Source organism: Drosophila serrata, unplaced genomic scaffold (assembly GCF_035046125.1).
Source record: "Drosophila serrata isolate PLE 108 unplaced genomic scaffold, ASM3504612v1 contig_255, whole genome shotgun sequence".
Lineage (NCBI taxonomy): Eukaryota > Metazoa > Arthropoda > Insecta > Diptera > Drosophilidae > Drosophila > Drosophila serrata.
The window spans coordinates 160034-172435 of NW_028257153.1; the positions used below are offsets into that span (position 1 = coordinate 160034).

Genomic DNA, 12402 nt, shown 5'->3' on the forward strand with positions numbered 1-12402 from the left:
GTAACAATACGGTACGTAAGACCCTAACAGCAGTTCCACCTTCGGAAACTATATTTGTTTCGAAGCTTGCCCCTGATTTTGCATCGGAAGATACTTCAAGGCAAACCCCAGGCTGATAATTTCAAGGTGAAAAAGTTTAAATTTTCATATGCCAGAGACATTTCATCATTTGATTTAAGTGTCTCCTTCCAACTTTTTGACACTATTTGCTCGGGTGACTTCTGGCCCGAGCACGTAGTAGTTAAGGAGTACGTGACTAAAAAGAAAAGAAAACACATCCTGTGGAAGTACAACTACCAACGCTGGTAAAGTATCCACCGTCGTACCTTCAGTACCAAAAAGTTCCTTCCATTTGTCCTATCAGAATACTAGAGACTTACTCAGCAAGCTCTCGACCAGGCCATCTCCCTTTTTTTTTTTTGAGTGTTTTAAAACAACATATTCTCCCTTAACCACTTTATATTTTTGTTTGCTATAATCTTATAAACTGAAGGGGTCACAAACAGTCAGAATTAAAAAAAAATTATTTTATTTTCTTAATTTTAATATATTTAAGAATATACACAGAAAGTTTCCTGAGGTTTAAGTAAATTTGAAATTCAGAAAACACGCTGAAAAATGCTTTTTTTTTTGCCCTAAAACTGTATGTAACCCCTTATTCTTCAGTCCCATATCACTATGGGCGACCCGGATTTTGGCCAAAAGGGTCAAAAATGGTTTTAAGAAAATGAGAAAAAAAAACTTGCATTATATAGAGGATAGATTAAGCTATCTTTCCTCAAAATTTTATTACTTTCTATTCAATGGGTACGAAATGGCAGCTAATCAAAGTGGAAATTTGCGTTTAATTTTTTCATTTTATTGGCAAAAATAAAAACTTTCTGGGCCTATGCGGGCAGCTATAGTCACATCAAAATGCTCTTAATGTAACTAGTAGAATCCAAAATTTAAAAAAAAAAATGTTTTTTATATATAACACTTATCTATATATATAAAAATGCTCTGTTCGTGTCTACATCCTTCATAGACTTGAAAAGTTCTGAACCGTTTAAGCCAAAATTTTTACACAACATGCGTTGAGGTTCCAGCTCGGTTATTGTCTACATTTGATGTTGATAGCTTATCTGCGGTTGCAAATATATCATTTTTTTTAGCGTTTCCCCGTGCCCCTACTGCTGCGCCCTCTACAGGCAGCCAGCTGAATCAAAGCATTTCCTGTCAAACATTCAAAACATATTGAAAGAAGAAAGTTGAAAAGTTCTGAACCGTTTAAGCCCAAATTTTTAGAGAACATGCGTTGAGGTTCCAGCTCGGTTATTGTCTACTTTTGATGTTGATAGCTTATCTGCATTTGCGAATATATCACTTTTTTCGCGTTTCCTAGTGCCCCTACTGCTGCACCCTCTACAGGCAGCCAGCTGAATCAAAGCATTTCCTGTCAAACATTCAAAAAAAATTTAAATAAGGAATTGGAGAAAAAATTATATTTTTTTGTTCAGGTTCAGTAAGTAAGTAAGTAACGAGGAATCAGCAGAAAGACGAGCAGATAGGCTTGAGAGAAAACGATTGAGAGTTAGGCAGTCGCGTTCTGCAGCAATCGATTTGATTCACTCTCAAAATAATGAACGCGACAGGGCAAGGGTAGCTGAAGCGCGTTTACAGCTTGCAGAAGATCAAAACCTGCAATACAATCGTCTTGCATTCAGATATAATCCAACTATTGATTACAGCTCGAATCGAATGTTGTTATTGGACGAATGTATCAGGTCTGCATATACCGTCAGGCTCTCAAATTCAAAAACGAACCAAAAGGATTGTGTTGCGCTTCCGGGAAAGTGGAATTGCCTCAACTTGAAGCACCACCAGAGCCTCTGCACTCTCTATTCGCTGGATCTACTGCAGAATCGAAGCATTTCCTGTCGAACATTAGGAAATACAACTCTTGCTTTCAAATGACGTCATTTGGTGCGGAAATTATAACTGCACAATTCATGCCAACTTTTAAAATCAAAGGACAAATCTATCATAAAGCCGGTTCCCTGCTTCCGTTCCCAGACAGCGAACACAAATTTCTTTTTCTTGGTGATGATGGAAATAAAGTAGATGCACGCTATGGAATCAATACCTAAATACGCTGAAGAGGCACATTATTTCGCAGCTACAGAAACTTTTTCACGAACGGAACAATTTGGTGCGTTTATTCAAAACAGCAATCGATATGATGCCTTCGGATACCCATAAAGTTGTCATTCATGCAGACAAAACGCCTGCTGGAGAACATATCAGGAGATATAATGCTCCCACTATAGACGAAGTGGCAATTGTCGTAGTCGGGGATCAGTTTCAACCTCGAGATATTGTTCTCCATCGACGAAAAGATCGATTGGTAAACGTCGCAGAAACTCACCGTTGTTACGATGCTTTGCAGTATCCACTAATCTTCTGGGATGGTGCCGATGGATACCATTTCAATGTGAAGATGGTAGATCCAGTCAATGGTGTAGAAACGAATAAAAAGTGCAGCGCGATGAACTTTTACTCATACAGGTTAATGGTTCGGAGGACCGATTGCAATCATATATTGAAATGTCGTCAGTTGTTTCATCAGTACATTGTCGATATGTATGCAAAAATTGAAACAGAACGTTTGCTGTTCCTCCGATTGAATCAGACGAAACTTTGGTCCGATGAATATATACATTTGCGGGATGCTGTGATGAATGACCGTAATACAATCAACGTTGGAAAGCTCACGATTTTGCCATCCTCATACATAGGTAGTCCACGCCACATGCATGAATATGCTCAAAATGCCATGGCATATGTTCGTTGCCACGGCCGTCCAGACTTATTTATCACCTTCACATGCAATCCAGCTTGGGACGAGATAGTACAGCTGTTATTTCCTGGACAATCGTATAGGGATAGGCATGACATCACAGCCCGTGTTTTCAGACAAAAGCTCAAGTCAAGAGAATGGTCAACGTGTCTATTTCACAGAAAGAAATGTGCAAGAAAGAGTCTTGAATCCGCCAGCGACAACTCTGACTGCCTTCTTCACCTTATGCCAGGAAGATGATTTTGCCAGAACCTTGATGTATTCAGAAGTGCCCTCTTAACCATAATATGCCACAGAGAAACGTGGCAGGGTACAGCTAGTTATTTTAAAATAATAAAAAAGAACACAGTTTTTAACCCATTTTTCACAAGTTGTGATTAAACTCAGGGTACCTCGACGTACCACCTCCGATCAAATTGAAAAAAATTTTTAAAAATAACTTTGAATATTTCGCTTTTACGTATATCATATCATATCATATACTTATATGATAAGCTGTCCCAAATTCGCACTCTGAGGTTGTTTATACCAAAATCAATTTTTATACCCTTGCAGGGTATTATAATTTCAGTCAGAAGTTTGCAACGCAGTGAAGAAGGCACCTCCGACTATATAAAGTATATATATTCTTGATCAGGATCAACAGCCGAGTCGATCTAGCCATGTCCGTCTGTCCGTCTGTCCTTCTGTCCGTCTGTCCGTTTCTACGCAAACTAGTCTCTCAGTTTTGAAGCTACCTGAATGAAACTTTCTAGTTAGCCTTCTATATGCTCTCACTCGCATATATATGTCGGAACTGGCCAGATCGGACGACTATATCATATAGCTGCCATAGAAATGATGGGCTAATTTTTACAAAAATATTATAACATTTTCAGTTTTCAACAGAATTTCATCAAATTTGAGATATAGCCATTTTATTATACTCTACAATTTTGTGTAAAATTTTATAAAAATCGGACTACTATATCATATAGCTCCCATAGGAACGATCGAGAAATTATACAATTAAATTTATAACTTTTTCAGTTTTCAAATGATTTTCATCAATTTTGAGGTATAGCCATTTTATATTAGTCTTAAATTTTGGGTCAAATTTCATGAAAATCAGACGACTATATCATATAGGTGCCATACAAACGATCGTTTGATGTTGAGGAAAAATGAAAATCTGGGAATGTAAAACTGCAAATATAATATGTATAGGTGAATGAAATGAAAGTAGGTATTACTTCATTGTTTTTTAACACAAATAAATATAATTTATTTTGTATGGATTCCTAGTCAAAGAAGTTCTATCTGCAAGGGTATACAAACTTCGGCGTGCCGAAGTTAGCTTCCTTTCTTGTTTAAACTTACATATATTATTTAAAAAAAAGTCGTAATAATACTGTCTAAAGGCAGGCAAGAAATAATATATTACAAGTATTGACAAGCAAAAGTACAATTTAAAAAATTTGTGGCATACTTTTAGTGCCACATTTTACAAGCATCTATAAAAATGATTTTTTTGGTGAAAACTAAAAAAAATTATTGGTTTTAAAACTACTTTTTTTTGTTTTTGTTGTAATAGAGAACATATTGGAAGTAAAAAACAAAAATTGCGGTAGATTGCTTCAAAGCCGTTCATTTAATTGAGACTACAAATTTGAACTTAAAGGGCTTAAAACTAAGAAACTACTGCATTTAATAAAACAAATATATTTTTTTCTAATAAATATTATCTTAATATTCATTTCTGTAAAGTGAGATTCAAATCGAATTGCTATTTTTTTTTAATGAAAAACAAAAAAAAAGGAAATATTTATCAACTTTGGTAGGGATTATCTTCATAAAAAAAAATATTTTCTACTAGCTGTACCCTGCCACGTTTCTCTGTGGCATATTATGGTTAAGAGGGCACTTCTAAATACATCAAGGTTCTGGCAAAATCATCTTTCTGGCATAAGGTGAAGAAGGCAGTCAGAGTTGTCGCTGGCGGATTCAGGACTCTTTCTTGCACATTTCTTTCTGTGAAATAGACACGTTGACCATTCTCCAAATGGACCGCCAAGTGAACTAAATCTGGATAGCGTTCATGAATGGGGAACGAAAAAATTCTCCATGCAGCCTCGTTGCTGCTTATGTATCTTCCAGCCTGGTATTGGGATATTTCATCGACAACTCGTACTGCATTGTTGTCACCATTTTCTGCCTGAACACCGAAAACTGCCATATCGCTGCCTTTACTCACGTACTTGCAGATATATTTAATCGATTTCACGGAATTGCAATATTCTACGTTGATGTGCGCTTTGTATGATTTTGACAATAGTGGTGAGTATGGAACCACCCAACGATTGTCTACCTCAATATCACCAATTCTCATGTTTAAATTAGCCGAAGTCCCTCCATCTTCAGTTGACCGTCTCCCATACAGAGGATATCCATCGTCCCCTGTTACGGTGTTGGCTGTAAATGCTCGACGATATCGCTTCGAACACTTCCCGTCTACCATGCATGGTGAACATGGGTTGAGGGTACCAATTGGGCCATGGATCATGTTCTTGATGACAACTTCATGTAAATCCGTATCAACCTCGGCCCGTGGAATCTCAGCGCATATACCATCGTCGATTTCATCTGGAGTAATTTTGATAAAAATCATACAGCCAAATCAGTATGTGCGCATGCGGCAATCCTTTCTTCTGCCATTCTACTGAATACATCCAGCACCGCACAGATCCAAAAACTACATGTTTCACAATGAAATCCATCAGTGACTTGAGCTTTTGTCTGAAAACACGGGCTGTGATGTCATGCCTATCCCTATACGATTGTCCAGGAAATAACAGCTGTACTATCTCGTCCCAAGCTGGATTCCATGTGAAGGTGATAAATAAGTCTGGACGGCCGTGGCAACGAACATATGCCATGGCATCTTGAGCATATTCCTGCATGTGGCGTGGACTACCTATGTATGAGGATGGCAAAATCGTGAGCTTTCCAACGTTGATTGTATTACGGTCATTCATCACAGCATCCCGCAAATGTATATATTCATCGGACCAAAGTTTCGTCTGATTCAATCGGAGGAACAGCAAACGTTCTGTTTCAATTTTTGCATACATATCGACAATATACTGATGAAACAACTGACGACATTTCAATATATGATTGCAATCGGTCCTCCGAACCATTAACCTGTATGAGTAAAAGTTCATCGCGCTGCACTTTTTATTCGTTTCTACACCATTGACTGGATCTACCATCTTCACATTGAAATGGTATCCATCGGCACCATCCCAGAAGATTAGTGGATACTGCAAAGCATCGTAACAACGGTGAGTTTCTGCGACGTTTACCAATCGATCTTTTCGTCGATGGAGAACAATATCTCGAGGTTGAAACTGATCCCCGACTATGACAATTGCCACTTCGTCTATAGTGGGAGCATTATATCTCCTGATATGTTCTCCAGCAGGCGTTTTGTCTGCATGAATGACAATTTTATGGGTATCCGAAGGCATCATATCGATTGCTGTTTTGAATAAACGCACCAAATTGTTCCATTCGTGAAAAAGTTTCTGTAGCTGCGAAATAATGTGCCTCTTCAGCGTATTTAGGTATTGATTCCATAGCGTGCATCTACTTTATTTCCATCATCACCAAGAAGAAGAAATTTGTGTTCGATGTCTGGGAACGGAAGCAGGGAACCGGCTTTATGATAGATTTGTCCTTTGATTTTAAAAGTTGGCATGAATTGTGCAGTTATAATTTCCGCACCAAATGACGTCATTTGAAAGCAAGAGTTGTATTTCCTAATGTTCGACAGGAAATGCTTCGATTCTGCAGTAGATCCAGCGAATAGAGAGTGCAGAGGCTCTGGTGGTGCTTCAAGTTGAGGCAATTCCACTTTCCCGGAAGCGCAACACAATCCTTTTGGTTCGTTTTTAAATTTGAGAGCCTGACGGTATATGCAGACCTGATGCATTCGTCCAATAACGACATTCGATTCGAGCTGTAATCAATAGTTGGATTATATCTGAATGCAAGAGGATTGTATTGCAGGTTTTGATCTTCTGCAAGCTGTAAACGCGCTTCAGCTACCCTTGCCCTGTCGCGTTCATTATTTTGAGAGTGAATCAAATCGATTGCTGCGGAACGCGACTGCCTAACTCTCAATCGTTTTCTCTCAAGCCTATCTTCTCGTCTTTCTGCTGATCTTACTGATACTTACTTACTTACTGAACCTGAACAAAAAAATAAAATTTTTTTCTCCAATTCCTTATTTAAATTTTTTTTGAATGTTTGACATTAAATGCTTTGATTCAGCTGGCTGCCTGTAGAGGGCGCAGAAGTAGGGGCACGGGGAAACGCGAAAAAAGTGATATATTCGCAAATGCAGATAAGCTATCAACATTAAAAGTAGACAATAACCGAGCTGGAACCTCAACGCATGTTGTCTAAAAATTTTGGCTTAAACGGTTCAGAACTTTTCAACTTTCTTCTTTCAATATGTTTTGAATGTTTGACAGGAAATGCTTTGATTCAGCTGGCTGCCTGTAGAGGGCGCAGCAGTAGGGGCACGGGGAAACGCTAAAAAAAATGATATATTTGCAACCGCAGATAAACTATCAACATAAAAAGTAGTCAATAACCGAGCTGGAACCTCAACGCATGTTGTGTAAAAATTTGGGCTTAAACGGTTCAGAACTTTTCAAGTCTATGAAGGATGTAGACACGAACAGAGCATTTTTATATATATAGATAAAAAAAAGCTCACGCTGTGCCTGAATTTGACGGAAGAAAAATAAATCTTCAAAGATTCATTACAGCAATAAACCTGGTGAACATGACTAAAGAACAATACGAACAACTTCCTATAGAGGTTATTAAGTCAAAACTAAGTGGAACAACCCTTCACAAAGTAAGAATGAAACCACTATAGATTCTATTATCAGAATGTTATAACACTATTGTAGGTGAAACCTCTGATGCACTTAAAGCCAATATGTTTACCAACAGGGTAAAACAGCCACGCAATTAACAACAGACATCAACAATTTTCGAAAATTGTTGGATTCTGCATAAAGGTGGTGTCGAATGCGACATTCGGACGCATTCAAATTCTCTGGTGTCAAATGCGACATTCGTACGCATTCAAACTAAAAAAAACATGTGCCAAGACTTTATTTTAATTTAACAATATTTTTGGTTAACACTATTATTGGTGCTAAGTATATATATTCTTGATCAGGATCAACAGCCGAGTCAATCTAGCCATGTCCGTCTGTCCGTCTGTCCTTTACTACGCAAACTAGTCTCTCAGTTTTGAAGCTAGCTGAATGAAACTTTGTAGTTAGTCTCCTAAATACTCTCACTCGTATATATGTCGGAAAAGGCCGTTTCGGACGACTATATCATATAGCTGCCATAGGAATAATCGGAAAATTTTTACAAAAAAAATTATAACATTTTTAGTTTTCAATAGAATTGGATCAAATTTGAGATATAGCCATTTTACTATACTCTTCAATTTTGTATAAGATCTTATGAAAATCGGACTACTATATCATATAGCTCCCATAGGAACGATCGAGAAATTAATACATTTAAAATAAATAACTTTTTCAGTTTTCAACAGATTTTCAACAAATTTGAGGTATAGCCATTTTATATTAGTCTTAGATTTTGTGTAAAATTTCATGAAAATCGGAAGACTATATCATATAGGTGCCATACAAACTATCGTTTGATGTAGAAGAAAAATTCAAATCTGTGAATGAAAAGCTGCAAATATAATATGTATAGGTGAATGAAATGAAAGCAGGTATTACTTCATTGTTTTTTAACACAAATATATATAATTTATATGGTATGGATTCCTAGTTATAGAATTTATATCTGCAAGGGTATATAAACTTCGGCGTGCCGAAGTTAGCTTCCTTTCTTGCTTTCTTTTAAATTTGTTATTTGAGTCACCGTGTTGAGTAGCGCTACTCTCAATGTTCTCAATATTTTATTGCCCATTAATTTGAAATTATCTATTGAAACATGTTCAAAGATATTTTCCCACGGTGCCACTTTGAGTTGGCTTTTTTTTTATACCGGCTTGCGTCTCAAGCCTTTGGAAAAACTGACCTAAGTCAAGGACTCAATTGGTATATAAATCGCTAACATCATATCTTGCAGAAAAATTTTTTTTTCATGTTTAAATAGACATATCATATTTTTTTTCGTTCTTTGTCATTATTTATGACTCCGTTTACGTTGGGCTTAGAAGCTTTTTCAATAGTTTGCCTAGGCAATTCTATTTCTTTATTTTCCGCGCGGAACTTTTGTCTATTTTGATATCTAGTAGTGACTTTCATTATATTTCCAATAATATTTGGTAGCTTTTTAATGGTTATTCTTGATAACGCATCAGCTAGATAGTTGTCTTTACCCTTTAAATATTCGACTGTAAGGTCGTATTCTTCAAATTCGAGCCTCATACGTGTCAGTTTAGAACTTGGATTAATCATTGAAAATAGATATATTAGAGGTCTGATATCCGTTTTAATTATGAAATGTTTTCCATAAATATACGCTCAAAAATGTAATATTGCCCAATGAATTGCAGCTAATTCCTGCTCAGTAGTACATTTGTTACTTTCTCCTTTTGTAAATGATCTTGATGCGTATGCAATGGGAAGTTGGAGACCATTATGGTTTTGAGTTAAAACCGCTCCACATGCTTGCTTACTTGCATCTGTTATTATACAGAATTCTTTAGTAAAATCTGGATATTGTAGCAAAGTAGGTTCCATAAGTTTTGTTTTTAAATATTGAAATGCATTTTGACAATCATCTGTCCATTTAAAAGGAACATTCTTTTTACATAATCTTTTTATGTGCCGTGAATAGTCGGCGAAGTTTTTTATAAAACGTATATAATAGTTACAAAATGCTACGAAACGCCTAGCACTGTCCGTGTCGTTCGGAACTGGGTAGCTCATAATGACATCGTATTTTTTGTCGTCTGAAAGTATTCCTTTATCATTGCATTTATGTCCTAGAAAAGTCACTTCATGCATAAAAATGAACATTTTTCTGTATGTAACTTCAGGTAGTATTCCCTACATTTCTCAAAATCATCTGTTTATTTCTTAAGCATATGTTTTTCGGAACAACCTATTACTATTAAGACATCCATATAAAGGAATGCTTGAGAAGGTTCTAGACCAGAGATTGCAATAGTCATCATTCTCTGAAATGAATTAGGAGCTATTTTTAATCCAAAAGGTAATCGCGTGAAGCGATATGAGCTGTTGCTCATTGAAAAAGACATTATATCTCTTGAACTTTTTTCTAGTTTAATTTGATGGAATCTTGACATTAAGTCAAGACATGAAAAGTATTTTGCTCGACCTAGTTGATCCAAAATATCATCAATTCAAGGTAATGGGAATTTGTCAGATAGTAATTTGTTATTAATCTGGCTATAGTCAATCACTAATCGCCATTTCTTTACATCTGACCCTGAGGATGGTTTCTTAGGAACAATTAACAATGGGCTATTATATTCGGATACAGATGGTTCAACGATCCCATCGGAGATAAACTTTTCCTACTTGCTTTTGTATTTCGCTCACCTGACTATGTGGGCTTCGATAGTTTTTTTTATTTAAACTGGTTCATCATCCTTTAATCTCAGTTTTTGTTTATAGAAGTTGTTTGTGGTTATTGATTCGGTTTTGTCTTCTTGGGAGTTTAGTTGAACTTTTCTAATAACTTGGGATCTTGCTGGCAGAAGTATTGAATTGTTGCCAGAACTATATGCTATTGGAACATAAATTTGAAATTAAAGGTTATCGGGCCTGATTATAAGCCATTCTTCAGATGGCTTGAAATCTAATTGAAGTCTTTATAAAGTCGATTCCTAATATGCCATCGCATGAAATGGAAAAGTGTAAATCCACAATATGAAAGTCGTATTGGATTATATATTTAGTTGTCTGTACCTCAATAGAGGTTAATCCTTTTGATTTGGTAATCTTCTGACTTATTCCTTTTACATCTATTATATAGTTAAGGTTTGTCATGATAGACATCAGAATTATCCTTGATTATTGAAATGTCGCACCCGTGTCTACTAAAAACACCAGTTCTTTTTCTGTAAATACGTTAATAAAAGTAACAAATAAATTCTGACTGATTTTAATTGCGAGAACAGTTACATTCTCTACTGTTGGACACTTAAAGGGTCTTGAGAGTTTTCCGATGTATTTTGGGCTACTCTCACATAATTATTGGTGTTATTGTGGCCTCTATTTGAGTTACCACTATACTGACCTCTTCCATTATTGTTATAATTTGTTACGGAACTGCTTTCTTGGGCAACGCCGGGCTAGCTCAGGAGGCCCAGGGCTGGGTTCGACCCAATGCCCGCAGTCCGCACAATAAAATATCGGACAATTCGGACTCTCATCACTGACAAAACTACCATCCCTAAACACAAAACAAAAGTAAACAAACGACAAATATACACTGACGACACTGCCGGAACAAATTGGTGGCATTGGTGTTATTGCCACAACGCACCCACCCATCCTGTGATGCCTCCTGAGTGTCTCGGGGCATCACCCATCTCCGGCGGACCGGAGCCTATTCCAGGCGGTCTGGCGACCGGCCCATCTCCCCCCAGGTATTTACTCTACTCCATTTTTATTTTCATTATTTATTCTATATCAATATTTCGTGTAATAGTAATATTTCCTTTTATAGGTGGTATTTCTCCACTCCCGGCGAGAGCGTGGCCCTAGCCAGGGATGCGCTTGCGCCAAGGCTGCGCTGTTGGGGGACTTAAAAACTAGCGGAGGAGAAGCGCCATAAACATTTGGCCTCAAACGGCCACAAAAACAATTACTCCCTCTTTTGAGTCCCTAATCCCTGCTGGAGCTCCAATAGAAATATAGGGTACAGGGGTTCACGACAAAAAAACAAAATATACTCAAGAAAAGGCAAGGACCGGCCTTCTTCCCCGTTCCCCCTTTGGTCACAGCTCCTGTGTTGCACCAATCCCGGACCCGGGATACGGCCAAGCGGAGAACAAAGATAACCTTACAAACAAAAGACACAAAATACGAAATAAACTATCCTAACCTAATTTAAATTTAAATTCAAATTTAATCCTTTTAATTTTGGTAGGGCCCTCCACCCGGAACGGACTCACCGGATTAGCCCTTGGCGGCTTCGGCGTCGGAGCGTGCGGCGCTTCGTCCTTCTGCGGCGGCGACTCCGGCTCTGGGCTCTCAGTTCGGCCGGCGCTGAAGTGGCGGCACGGGCGGTGCTAAGGCGGCGGCGCTGCGGCTCTGGGCTCTCAGCTCGGACGGCGCTGAAGTGGCGGCACGGGCGGTGCCGAGTCGGTGGCACTCGCGACACTACGGTGGCTCTGGGCTCTGGCGGCGGCACTAAGCGGCGCGGAGGCGGTGTCCACGGAACGGTACGTGGCTCTGGGCTCTGGCGGCGGCACTGGGGGGCGCGGAGGCGGTGTCCACGGGCCGGTACGCGGCGGAACAGGGCGGTGCTGAGGCGGTGGC

At 38.2% G+C, this 12402-nt stretch overlaps 1 long non-coding RNA gene across 1 annotated transcript; it reads left to right on the top strand.

The window, feature by feature from the left end:
• Window positions 1–9941: 9941 nt before the first annotated feature.
• Window positions 9942–11987, top strand: LOC147643636 (uncharacterized). The gene is made up of 2 exons (XR_015271731.1): window positions 9942–11507; window positions 11588–11987. It is a non-coding gene; the product is annotated as an uncharacterized LOC147643636 (long non-coding RNA).
• Window positions 11988–12402: the final 415 nt, after the last annotated feature.